General features: G+C 44.7%; 1 protein-coding gene across 1 annotated transcript in view; it reads right to left on the reverse strand.

Moving 5' to 3' along the window:
- The window catches only part of CAMK1 (calcium/calmodulin dependent protein kinase I), a 142,136-nt gene that overhangs the window by 40,460 nt on the left and 87,356 nt on the right, over positions 1-14,320 (reverse strand). The window lies entirely within an intron of this gene.

Consider the following 14,320-nt stretch of genomic DNA (forward strand, 5'->3'; position numbering starts at 1 on the left):
AACTCGAGGAAAACATCATGAACACTATCGGCAGTATCACAGTTGAAGAGCTGCAGGCACTATCAGCCAATATGTTGCGACATGTCCAGAGGTGAATAAAAATGAACAGAGACCATTTCCAGCATCTGCTGTAACATGGATAAATCAATAAAGCTTTAGAAAAAAAACAAAAAAAACAACAAAGAACAATCCACTTGCTTGTCGCAGTATGGTCAGAGCCGGACTACTTTTCCGTGGCCCGCCCCATACATGATCATCATCCTTTAAACATATATACTATTATACATACATGGTTCAGTACAGATAATGAAGAAAAGGGCATGAGATGAAGTACTTGGGGCATATGTAACACCACAGAACAATGTCAACATGTTGCAGCTTTAACCGTAACTAGAGATAGAATTGACAAATCCCAACGCAGTACAAATCTCATAAACAACCTACACAGATCAATTACCGCTGGCCGTAAAGTATAAAAGGAGTAACAAGCCATTGTTGTCTATAACGAGCTAATTACACAGGGCTGGAGACGGATGGAAGACGCTCTAATGCTACATCTGGAAATAGACAAGGGCTGAGCGAGGCAAACGAGCGCCAAGATCTCTTCTATATTCATATGCTCTGTGACACTGAGCAGCGCGGCCTCCCCAGACAGCGCATTCATCCTCCCGCTGGATACGGGCAGCCATAATTATATGCTATTTGAATCAAAGATGAATGATGCCCTGCGCAGGCGGCAAGACAGTTACTTTAGGACAATCGCGGCACGGCTGAATTAAAATTTTTGGGATCTGGAGGGACCTGCGACATATTGTAAAGGCTTAATGATCTGAGGAAGCCAGGAGGATGATGAGGAGGAGGAGAAAGAGGTAGTCAGAGCTGCCTCGGAGGGAGACTTCGCTGTCACATAGGAAAAACACAGAATTTTTTTTCTTACTACTTTTTTTTTTTTACATTTTTTTTAAACCCCCACTGAGCACAACAATGGGGGGTCCCGAGTCTCCCCATATGGTGGTCATGCATGCGCACTACCACTCTATTCATCTCTATGGGGCTGCCAGACATAGCCAAGTGCTTGCAGTCCACTACCGTATCTCTGGCAGTCCCATAGAGATGAATGGAGCAGCAGTACGTATGTATGACTCCATTCATACAGGGCGAGTCAGGACCCCCGTTCTGGGAATCTTTTCAGTCAGATGTCCACCAATTAGGCCATGTTTGGACAACAGAATCCGTCACGGCTTTTTCCATTTCCGCCATGTTTATGAAGGTGTAGGGATGCGGATCTGCATGCAGATTTAGGGCAAATCCTCATGCGGAATTCCACAATCGAGAAGTGACGGCACTTTAATTTTGCACACAGATTTGATATCAGCATGCGGAAAAATCTGTCCATGTGGATTGCCATTGTCAATTAAAGTCTATGGGATTGAATAAAAATGCTGCAAATGCGCAGCTGCATTTACTGCATTTTTACACAGGTTGGTTAATAAAATAGTGAAATCAATTGGTCCTTTTTGTGTTTATTCACTGCGTGAAAAAAAATGCAGTGAATAGGTCTGCAAAAAAAGAACCACCTATACATCAAATATGCATATTATATAATGCAGTAAGCACTAATCATTAACCCTTTCCAATCCACTGTGTGACCTCTGAAGACATTATGATTTAAGGCTGTACAGCTCCGATGTTGGGAGACATTTGTCAGTGTTCTCTTACTGTATATTGCCAGCCTCTCTGCTGTCAGAGCCTATCCAACGTGTCACCTCATGCAGTACTGGCTTTAGCCAGCAGATAGCGCCATTGTATAACGGTAGGAAAAGACTAAGCTCCCTAGAAAAACCAGAATGCAAATTGGATTGGAAAGGGTTAACTTGATCGGTCCTCTGCAGACAGCTCTCATTGATCGACTGCATATCTCCCCATTTCTGTGTATTTTTATGCTCACATAAACGAGCCAATCAGCTAATAAACGAGTGTTGGTCGCTTTACACGGCTTGAATGTGCAGCGAACGAGGAACACGAAGGCCGGATGATCAGTCCTGTGGATAGGTAATAAGTTATTTTGGAGACACACCCCCTTCAAGTGAATAGGGCTGACCTGGAATACCACACACTGCCAATGGAGAAGAGGGGCGCTGTTTCTACTAAACCCCTCCACACGCAGGCTGATTTGTATCATCAGAGACGGAATGGAAGTCAATGTTTTTTCCCTCCGCCAACACAGAATGCAACAAATTTATCAAACATTCTATGATAAATTGATACATTTGTTGCAATTTCCGCTGACATGGGAAGGAAAAACCTGAAATTCTGCCTCCTGATCAGTGCCTGGATGTTATATCAATTCAGTGCAAAAAATTGATCACCTTTTTAGAAAGCTACAAACGATAAATATACCGGGTTTTACTCACGCCAAATCAGCCACACCCACTTTGCGACAAATTTCTATCAAAAACCAGATTTGTCAATCATTTGCTCGTCACTTTTTGACTTGCACAGTATGCCAGAAGTGTGGCGCAAGCAGGACGATCCATTTACTTCCCCGCACGGCTCTTAGAACCATTCTTTCCCCTTTTTTCTGGTCTCTATTGCCCGGCGGCTCCCAACGGAGGCACTTTCCCTGGTAACGAGGTGGCAGGGGCAGCGCTCTCCTCATGTATATGGATAGGCCTCCCTTGCTGCGCTCTCCTGGGTCTCCCCATCTTCCCGGCTGAGCAGCAGACATCTCTATAATAAGAGCAGGCAGCTATGACTACTGATCCATATGGTTGGGACGAGCGCTGCGGAGACTTTATTTATAGCCGTCTGCTCCGTACAACCGTTGTGTAATAGCCGAGCTATAATAGTCTACAGGTGCAGCGCGTTGTATTCGCCAAGGAACTAGAATCAACTTGATACACATTGGTAGGAGAGCTGGGTGACAGCTACCTCAGCTGCTATTCTAGCTCACCCAAGCATTGCTACCCAGCTTATCTGGTCTCCTGAATGGCACATCTGTCTAGATATACAGTGCTGAAATGAAAAGACGAGGAGCTCAGGGTTGTACGAAAGCTGGATGACACTTATATGGCACTGTAAAAGTGGTCATGTTCGTTATCACCTACCCTTCAAAAAGGAATGAATTGCGTAATGCAATCGCTGCCAGCGACTGAGCGACGAACAATAATTCGCTTATCATTCGTTATGGAGTTTCCGCAGGCATAAAAATCAGATGACGATCGGCCCGGATCCTCTAATTTCACACAAGCGATGGGAAGCGGTTTTGTCAGAAAAACGTATGAACGCACATTAGCGAATGAGATATCGGGTCGAGTTTCTCCCACTAGCCCAAGTGTGATTTTTTACGGCCATTTCACATATAGGTCATCCGTGTTTCACAAGCGGTGGAAAAAAAAAAAAAAAAGACAAGCAAGTCCAAGTGATCTCAGTTGTCACAACCACAGAAAACAGGGTATTCAATAGAATAAGAAAAACAAAAAACCGCAGTGATCACGAGTGCTAACGCATGGACTTTAATGGGTGATGTTGGTTCCGTAAATAAAGACAAAAAATGAACATGCTGCATTTTTTTCTGGTCAATGTAAAAAACCGCACATCTGAATATCGCAATCTAACTTAATGGGCCCATGTGCTGTCCGTAAAAATACAGACAGAAAATATACCCATCTGGACAGCCCAGAAGAGCTCATTCACGCGAGTTTAGACGATTTCGGTCCAGGAAAAACACTTATTTCACTGTGCATTTAGCATGCGTTTTAATGGCGTGTTTTCACCAACTTTTAACGCACACGGAAAAAAAATAAAATAAAAAAGCCCCAGAAGGGCCAACTGTTACCCATTTTCTTTTGTTTCATGGTCTCCTGCCAACATGCTTAAAAAATTGGGAACAAAATCTGTGTGTGTTTTGAAGACTACTTTCGGCTGCGGATCTGCTGCAGATTGTCCGCTGTGAACATTCCACAGAAAACCCGCCTTAACATCTTCCACACTCCAGGCTGATAATCACACTGATACATTGTAACAAAAGCCTCAGCACAGGAGAGAAATTTGTGCTGCTGATCTATTTAGCTCACAAGAGATTGTTGAGACTGGATAAACTGTAGCAAACCCTCAGCTGTGTCCATATGGTGTGTATTCTCTTAATGTAGGCAATGTTTCCATTCACTGACAGCAAGTAGTGACAAGCTGAAATACAAACTCTGCATCCAAGAATCCCAGAAGGCTTCATTATACAATGACTGGCCCAATATAACGGCAACGGGATCCACCATCCTATAAGGCTTTTCCTGCTCCAGAGCCCCCAGTCCCAGGTGTCTGATCCGGTCACAACGGAGCGATCGCTACGATACAGTCATCCCCACGGAGCAGCTACAGTGCTGAAAAATTATTAACCCGTTAGACCCGACAAATGGAAAAAAAAGCAACAATTTTAATCCATGTGTACGTCCGCGCATATGTGTCTCCCACAAACAAATGGGATATATGTGCAATACACAAATCCCGCGCGATTTTGACAGCCGTGTAAAGGCGTCCATACAGCGATTTTCTTTTTACTTTGCAGCATAACTGTGAGGAGAAAAGACACTTCCATGAAGGACTCCATTTGCACCCTCATATACAGCGACAAATGTCTCAAGGATGCTAATGCGCATTTGCTGCATTTATTTATTTTTTACGCAACCATAGACGCTAATGGGCGATTTTGGTCTGCGTTTACGGACCAAGATAGGACATGTTGCAATTTTCTTTTTTTCACGCAGACCAAAACTGCACATCTGACCCAGAGAGGCAGGCCAGTGTCACAGTGGCTAATGTCTCCAACTCTCCCAGCAACACTACAGTGCGCTGATGGGGCACTTGATGCCATGTGCTGGCTCCTGCTCTTGGGGCGGTGTTGTTGTGTAGCGTGGTGCAGGTCCCCCGGGGGAAAAGGAGCTCCAGGAGTCAGGAAGGGATGTAACAGCGAAACTGAGGTTTAATTTTAGGTCAGGTGAATTACATAATACAGTCCATTTCCATATATCCTGCCAATTGCGGTTTAAAAAAACAAAAACAAAAACAAAAACGCAGCATGCTCCATTTTTCTCCTGGATTCCGTGCAGACATCTTCCATTGAAGTCAATGGAAGCAATCCGTCCTTCAGCCCTTCCACATTGGAAAAGGTCGCTGATTTTGAGTCATCGCCCAACAACAGCACGGGTAAATCTGTACTGCACATGTCCGACGGCAAACCTCCAGGACCATCCGCAGTAACGGTATGGTCCTGGAGGTTTGCAGGGTCGCTGGCCGCGGTCAGGGCCGGATTCTGCCATGTGCACCTCTTACTACACCAGAGGAGCGCTCCTTTCTGAGGCTTCCAGAACTGAACAGGGGTTCCAGAGTCCTCCAGCAACAGAGCTGGGGGCTAGACAGATACTGAATACTACAGGAGTCACAGAAGCCATTCTGTCCCTCAGATCTAAACTCCAACATAGCCAGCAATTCAGCCCAAACCATATCAACACAAGTAAAAACACCCAAAACATACATTGATCACACACCCTTCTCCCAGAATAGTATTAACCCTTTCCAATCCACTGTGTGACGTCTAAAGACATTATGATTTAAGGCTGTACAGCTCTGATGTTGGAAGACGTCCGTCGGGGTTCTCTTACTGTACATTGCCAGCCTCTCTGCTGTCGGAGCCTATCCAACGCGTTACCTCATGCAGTACTGGCTTTAGCCAGCAGATCGCGCCATTTTATAACGGCAGAAAAAGAATAAGCCCCCTAGAAAAACCAGGATACAAATTGGATTGGAAAGGGTTAAACACCTCGTAGTAACGACGAATAGTACATGGGTGTAAAATAAAAACAAAAAACGTACACATGCAACAAAATGCATTTATGGACTAAAACTGCACACTCCAATGTGAATGGGCACTAAATCTACTGATCCAGAAAATCAGGGGTTCTGATAGTCTGGTACACGCTGGTCCAATACTACGTTTCTGGGATCACACAATCTAGGATTTGATGCCCTTGAAGTCTCAGCTGTGAGTTTCTTCAGAGCTATCTGATAATCTGGAATCTCTGGGTGTGCAACCTGATAATCTGGAATCCCTGGGTGTGCAGTTGCAGAAAGTGTGGATTTGGGTGAAGAACAGACGTATAATTTGGGTCTGATGTTCAATAGTATGGTGCTATAACATTCAGCATGCCGGATTATCAGATGCCATGTTTTATCTACTACAACCGCACAGGCTCAATGACTCGGTGCTGTATTTGCGGTATTTGGATTATGGAGAGAGAAGGGTTAACCGTTATCTTTATTATGTGGTATCTCCGTGTTTACTCCATTTTCCGCAGCCTCTCCCCGCCGCGGCGTCCTGCCGGATTGGAAGACTGACAATGCCACCTGCCTCCATGGAAACAGAGAATAATTCTCATTTATTTTTAGGAAAGCATCAGAGTGATTCCAGTGTATCTGAAGGCATTGCGCAGCAGCGATCGCCTGGCAGCCCTGGTTACACATGCGTCACACCATCTAACAGAGGCTGCACTAATGAGCGGCTTAACCACGCCAATGCCAGGAGGCGAACAACATTCCACCAGGGATGCCAAAAATGTGTGAAAACCGACAATGCGATAATAAACATGGCGGCCAGAGATCAGACTAGCTTGCCACGGCTCAGTGGATCACGTGCCATCTAAGCCCCATGACAATGTAAAGTCAGCAAGTTGTCTTCTCTTTCAGGGAAAGCTGGGTGACAGTCATCATGGCTGCCAAAGTTACGGCAACTTAATGCCATGGCCGGGTCGGATTCAGACTGCGAAATCTTACAGCAGAATAAGATCCTGTCCCCCAGCATTGACCCCCGCGTACCTGTCTTGAAGACTTCTTTCTGCTCTGCGGATGTGCCGGCTTGCACGCTGCCGCACATGTGCAGTGCACAGAGTCGCGCCGGCAATGATGCGGATCGACTGCGACTTGCTGCGGGATGGACGGCTTCAATTGACTGCAATGGAAGAAGTTTGTGCCAGGCTCGCACTAGAATAGGACATACAACCATTTTAAACGTGTTGTCCAGTTGGAGACTATAGATGCAATGCAGAATCAAACAGGTGGGAACTTGAAGTGCCGTGAATAAAAACTCCTTTTATTGTAATCCGTGCATATAAAAAAATCACAGGTCCAGAGGACTAGTTTCAGCTCCTCATGAGCCTTTTTTTTTGAAAAATTTTTTTTTTTTTTGCAGGCTGATTGTTATGTCGCTATATACTAGAATTAATATTTATTTTTAATAAATTTGGTTTAATTTCAAAGTTATAAGAGATTATGCAATTAACAAGATATTATGGTTCATATGAATATAACAACCTCCGATATTGGATAAATACACTTACATGAAGTGAAAATGCAATATAATTGAACATATGCCTATAGTTATAAAAAACTAAAATGTATTATGAACATATGCCTATATGCCTAGATAGTCCTTATACTATATATTATCAAATCAGTTTTATATTGATGAATTTTGCATTGAAATGAAGTATTTGGGTCTAACTTTAGAATACAGACATAAAATCATGTTTTGGCTATTTAAGATAAGTATTCGCTGGAATAACAGGTAATAATAATTCATTGCCGTTTATAACGAGTATGCTATTGAATAATATGGAATCCATCCACTATTGCTGTATAAAGACAAATGTTCTATACTAGCATAATCTTTTGATAGACATATGTTTTGGGCTAGAATTATTTTCTAACAGATTGTGCATTATGTGTATTCATAAAATTGTGATTAAAGGGGTTGTCTCGCGAAAGCAAGTGGGGTTATACACTTCTGTATGGCCATATTAATGCACTTTGTAATATACATCGTGCATTAAATATGAGCCATACAGAAGTTATTCACTTACCTGCTCCGTTGCTAGCGTCCCCGTTGCCATGGTTCCGTCTAACTTCGGTGTCTTCTTGCTTTTTTAGACGCGCTTGCGCAGATGGATCTTCTCCCTTCGGCTGGTCTTGGAAGCATCGGCGTTTTGGCTCCGCCCCCTTTTCGCGTCATCGCGTAGCTCCGCCCCCGTCGTGTGCCGATTCCAGCCAATCAGGAGGCTGGGCTAATTCACTGAACTTAGCCCCGCCCCATCTCCTTTCATTGCAAATAGTGCAGAGGGGCGGAGAGGAGGCAGAGAGGGGGCGGGAGCTCAGTTCCTGCTCCTGGCTCTTCCATCCTCCCCCCCCCCCCCCTGCAGATGAGGACGACGTATATCGGCTCGGCGTGAAAACCGAGTCGATATACGTTCGTGTGAATCCAGCCTTAGGGAACAGGGTGAGAGGTGTTTTGAAAGAGGAAACAAAGGGTTAATAATCAGGTATTGTTTTTAATTAGTTTCACTATTTAAATAGGCTAGTAATGTTATTTGTAAGAGGTGATCAAGGCTCATGAGGAGCTGAAACTAGTCCTCTGGACCTGTGATTTTTATATGCACAGATTACAATAAAAGGAGTTTTTATTCACGGCACTTCAAGTTCCCACCTGTTTGATTCTGCATTACGTATAAATACCACCGGATCGAGTGGTTAATGAAGTATGTGAGTATACTCCTACATGTGAAATATATGCTGCAAGCTGAAGTGGATAAGACGAGGCGAGACTTTTTTTGCTGCTTTACAAATGGAGACTATAGATGGCCTATCCTCAGGATAGGTAATCAATAATGGATTGGCAAGGACCCCCCCCCCCCAACTCTCAGTAAGCCTTGTCAGTTTTCCCTTAGTATACAGCATTATATGATGATCGAGATACATAAATGACGAGTGTGGAAATTATTCTTCGTCGCTGCCTCGTTATTTATCATCGTTATTATGTGTGCAAAAATAAGCCCGTGTTTGTAGAACAAGCTTTGGCTCTTAAGGCGCATTTTTCCTTACGCAATGAGTGGCACATAGGGTTAAAGTGATAAACGAGGGGGTGTGGAGAGGGGGAGTCGCAAAGCAAAGAAGAATCTAATTATTACAATGTGCAATGGAATTTTCTCCCCGATACCTGGTGTAATAAGCGGTATTGAAAAGGTGTTGCTAAGCAACCAGCATGTTGTGCCGACACCGGGGTCTCGCTGGATGATGGGTGACCTGCAGAGGAGCCGGATCACGGGAATGGAGATAAAATCCTATAAATCAAGCCAGGAAACGGAATTTAGGTATAAAGCCGTAGACGCGCCTGCTGCGAGTTTGTCCTGTATAAATCCGCCAATACTGGAGCAGCCATGGTGTTACTTGTAAGGCCTGAATACTCTCCAAACCCATCTACCGACAGCGCATAGAGAAGAAGGGGGAGCAGGCATTCTTGGTGTGGGCCACGGTCTAATTGGAAGGAGCAGCCATTGATATAAACATGGGAGGTAGAGGTGTAATAAAGTAGACAGACTCAAAATCAAAAGGCCTACAGGGTAACCCAAAGGTAAGGACGCTCGACTGAGTCAAAGGTCATTGCAGCATCTAATGAGACCACCACCCTAGTACCAGCATTATCATGTCTGGTTGTATATTGGAATATAACCAATTGGATACTCAAAGACGTAGCCTTCCCGAGCATGAAACTGGTTTGATCATGATATACTAGCGAGAGTATAATGGTTTTAAGTCTATTGGTTAGAACCTTGGCAAGGATTTTAACATGAGTCCACAGTAGGGAAATAGGGTGGTACAAGTCGCATATTGCAGGGTCTTTCCCTGGTTTGGGAATGACAGCCATGGTCACCTCATACATAGACGGCTGAAGGGCACCAAGGCATTTCGCCTTCAAGAAGACCTGTCGTTTCCTTGGAATCCATCCGTAACTAAAGCCTTCTTATTAAGATCGGAAATTATCTCATAGATTTCCTCTAGCTGCCATAGTATTACTATAGGAGAACCATATCCAGTCCCGTTTCACAATGGTAACCAATATTTTACTTTGTCGGAACGATTGCAAGTGATGGAGCAGGATGTGCAGTACATTTTTGATTGTGCTTTTGGGAAAACCACAAACCTACATTGCTTGTATAGATTGGATTCATTGCCATGGAGGCTCAACTGCCAAGAACCCAAATGGAACCCCAAGTCAACAGACTGATCCAGTTGATATGCCCAACTCTTGAGAACCTCGCCAATCCTGAAAATGGGACATCTGGTTCCCTGTATCTGGCAGAACATCTCTTTTCTTTTTACTGCACCAATTGTGCTAAATAGCCCACATAACAGGCCTCCCACCAGCCAAGCTACAAACCTACTGCACACGGATGGGGGGCAAACACCCCGAAACAGCTGTCTGTGTATGGTTTTCTAGCTTGGCTTCCTATTTCCAATCATTGTTTTATAGACTTGTTAAAAAGTCATACATTGATTTGAAGGAATACTGCCATCCAATAGGTGGCGCTGCAGAGGAATGGTTTGATCTTCCTTATCTGCATAAATTGCACTAAAATCTTGTCCCAAATCTTTTTTTAGCCAAATTAAAAGGGTTATCCCAATATATGAAATTATCCACACATCTACAGGATAAGGCATAAGTGTTTGATGAGTGGGAGATCAACCACTGAGAAACTCAACGGGATGCCACAACTGTAGGTCGAATGCGGAGATTGTGGTCAGTTAGAATGAAATGTGCCTTGTCTTAGTTGGACTGGAGCACTGAGACGAATGTCACAACGAACAGATCAAAGTATTCGGTACCATGAGGTAGCAGCTTCATAATCCTCAGGTCGTCACCGTTTTGGATGCTGTTGAGGTAAGCTTGTGGTCAAGTAAGCTATTGCATAGAGTATCCGTCACACCATATCAACGTCATAACACCTGCAGTGGTGTCGCTCCAGAGCGACCTAGCATGGTGGTGGTCAGCAACAAATGGAGATTCTGTCTGAGCAATGATGATCACCAAGTGAGGGTCTGGAGGACACCTTGCGATCAGGCTGATATGTACCATGTACTGAGAAGGTTCAGGTACAGAAGGTAATGACAGCCACTCAATCGATACCAGGCACCACTTCAAAACTGTGAAGATTTACTCAAATGAAAGTGAAAATTGGTCCTGGGAAATTTGGGGTTGGAGCCTGAAAGGTGCGGCTCTTTGGCCCCCTGCAGGCCTAGTCCTTACAATGCAAAAATGCCAACACTATCACACCGAGTCTTTCCAATGACGAAATAGAACCCAGGAATTTCTAAGGATGGAGAAGTCTAAATATAAAGTCCATCTCTCTTGTAAGGTTGTGGCCTCTGTCGACCTGCTCTTCCTCTACACCTTGGTCTTGTCATGTGTGCGTATGATAAGGAAGCGGCTGCGATGATAGTGGCTCTCTGCCGAAGCTGCAATGGAGGTGATGACTGTCTGTTATTCCAATGTATTACGCAATCCCACAATGGTGGGCAGGACCAGAAGGTCTTCTTTAGATCTTCCATGTTCCCTGCTGACCAGTGGAATTTCAGAGGTGAATTACTCGAATGATTGTAATGGTTTGGAGATTAAAACCCCCGTGATGCAGATGGTGTAAACAATGGCACCCAACTGGCACAACATGCCTAGGTGGAAAATCCTTTTCAACATGGACAGCATTCTACTGCTACAGTTCCATATATTCTTGTCCGTAGGGGGCCGTATTACAGTAGCTGCTGCTGATATAACCATAAGAAACATACCAGGAGAAAATGAAAAAAAAATAGTCCTTAGATGGACGGAAAAATCTGTGCTAATGGTACATTGAGGCCCAATGTCCACGGGCAGATTTGAATTGCGGAATCCGAATTGGGCACCAGCATGGATTATCCGCAGTTCAAGCCACCCATATGGAAGCATGGGCATCGGCAGCGAAATTAAAGCATGCAGATTTGATTTGTGGATCTTTGGATGCGGAAATCAAAATGCAGCATGCTCCATGTTAGTGTGGTTCCCGCAAGGACGGCTTCCATTGAAGTCAGTGGAAGCCGTGGCTGCGGATTCCACAAGCAGAGCAGGAGATTTTTTAAAAATTTAAACTCTGTACTGCGCATGTCCGACAGCGAACCGCGCGGACCATCCACAGTACAGACATCCTAGAAGACTAGAGATCTGTGCGGACGCTGCCATCTGCAGACACAGGTACGCAGGGTCGCCGGCAAGATCCGTGGACAGGAGGCCTAAACAACTGCAAAAGTGGCAACATCAGCGCTAGTCGTTAGCGCTGGTACAGAGCGTTCAGACGGGCAGATCCTCGCTGACTTCTTGCTCAGAGCTTCACATTCTATTCATAGGATAGATGATAAAATTCTGATCAGTGACGGTCTCACTGCAGGGCTTCCACCGATCCTGAGGATAGGAGTCCCGTGTCCGTCCCCTCTCTCTTCTTCACTGCACCCCCCCTCGCAGTGAAGGAGGCGGCCACTCAACGGCCACTCAAGCGCAGTGCCCCTTCATTCATCTACAGTGGCACTGCTGGCGATAGCCAAGCCCTGTACTCGCCCAATTCAGTCAACCCCAACTGCTGCTCCATTCAATCTTCTCCTCACTGCGATGGGGGGCAGTGAGCCCGCAGTGAGGAGAAGAGGGGGACAGCCACCGATCAAACATATTATCTATCCTATGCATTGGTGCTAAAAGTCAATTGGGGAATAACCCTCTAAGGGCTCATTCACACAGGCGTAAATATGCAGCATATTTTTTTTTACACATGTAATATGCAGCATATTCACATACGCTTATTTTTCACGTGTATTTCAGTCATGAGAGGGAAAAAACAAACGCAGCAAATAGGCTTTTTTTGGTCCGTGAAGACGCTGCTTATTTACGCAACTGAAAACAGGCCCGTGTGAATGAGCCCCAACTCTTCAAAGCCTCAAACCTCCAGAAGTAGACTATCGCCTGTCAGCAGATAGTATCAAGGATACAAACCCGCCTTGAGATGTGCAGCTGTCTCATCCAGCTCACAATGAGTGTTTGGGTAGGAGTCCTTAATGAGGTGTTAAGACGTCTATTTATTCATAGGGTGCACAGTGTGTTCATACCACATTTTATTTGGCAAGCGGAATCGTGGGCAAAGTATAAATATTTTTAATCACTTTCTCAATGTGTTCTAAAGTCACTTCAATCATCGAGAGTGAACATGTGGTACAACAAGCGAAACATGCCGGTGAATGATCATGCAAAGTTTGCCAATGTCCTGATACCGAAGTGGATAATTTTAGCATTCTTACGTTGGCGTCTATAGGAAAATTCCCGCAGCGATATTCATTATGCTCTGAGTCCTAGAATAACCAGCATTTAAGATATACAGATCAGCCTCACAATTCCTACAGGATAGAGCAGAGAAGCACAACGAGAAACTCCTGGGTCCAAATACAAAATCTGCACCCTGCCATTCATAATAATTGTGTTTACTTAAATGGTAAAGGGGTAGAGGGGCCTAAATGGATTGTCCAATTGTAAGCTACTGATCGCCTATCCTTAGGCATGGACACTAATAAGAATGGCGGGGGTCCTTAACATGCTAATCAGCTGTTCGCCAGACCAATGCACTGAGTCAATTTCTGCAGACAGCTCCAATCCCACTGCAGTGGCCAGGGTTGGTATTTCAGGCACAGTTTCCATTCACTTCAATGCCTGTAGTACCAAACCAGGCCACTACAGTAAGAACGGAGCTGTCTGCTTCCTGCAGAAATCAGCTTTATGCACAGGCACACTGACCTGCTGAACAGCTGATCGCCAAGGCAGGGACCATGGCAATCACAAGTGAATATTTCATTTAGTCAATGAGAACTAATAATAATAATAATAATAATAATAATAATATTTATTTGTATAGCGCCACCTTATTCCGCAGCACTTTCAGGCATGGATAAATGCAAAACAATACAACAATTACAATATGAGGTACATTGGGTTAGACACAAATGGGCTGGGAGTGGTACAGGAGGTGCAAAGGGTGGGGAACACAGGCAATAGGAAATTTCATGTGCAGATCAATTATTAGAAGGCAAACAGGGTGGGCCACCATAGGGGGGGGAGGGGGCAGAGGACTAGGTCAGGAGATTTGGTATGCTTCCCTGAAGAGGTGCGTTTTTAAGGCACGTCTGAAATTTCGTGCATCGGGAATTGTCCGGATGCCTTGGGGTAGAGCATTCAAGAGGATGGGTGCTGCTCTAGTGAAGTCCTGTAGGCGAGCATGTGAGGTTCGTATTACAGGGGTGTTTAGTCTGAGTGTGTTAGCTGATCAGAGTGAGCGGTCTGGGTGGTGTACTGACAGGAGGGAGGCGATGTATGCTGGCGCAGCGCCATGCAGAGCTTTGTGAGTGAGGTAGAGGAGTTTAAATTTAGTTC

The sequence above is a fragment of the Eleutherodactylus coqui genome, chromosome 3 (assembly GCF_035609145.1).
Source record: "Eleutherodactylus coqui strain aEleCoq1 chromosome 3, aEleCoq1.hap1, whole genome shotgun sequence".
NCBI lineage: Eukaryota > Metazoa > Chordata > Amphibia > Anura > Eleutherodactylidae > Eleutherodactylus > Eleutherodactylus coqui.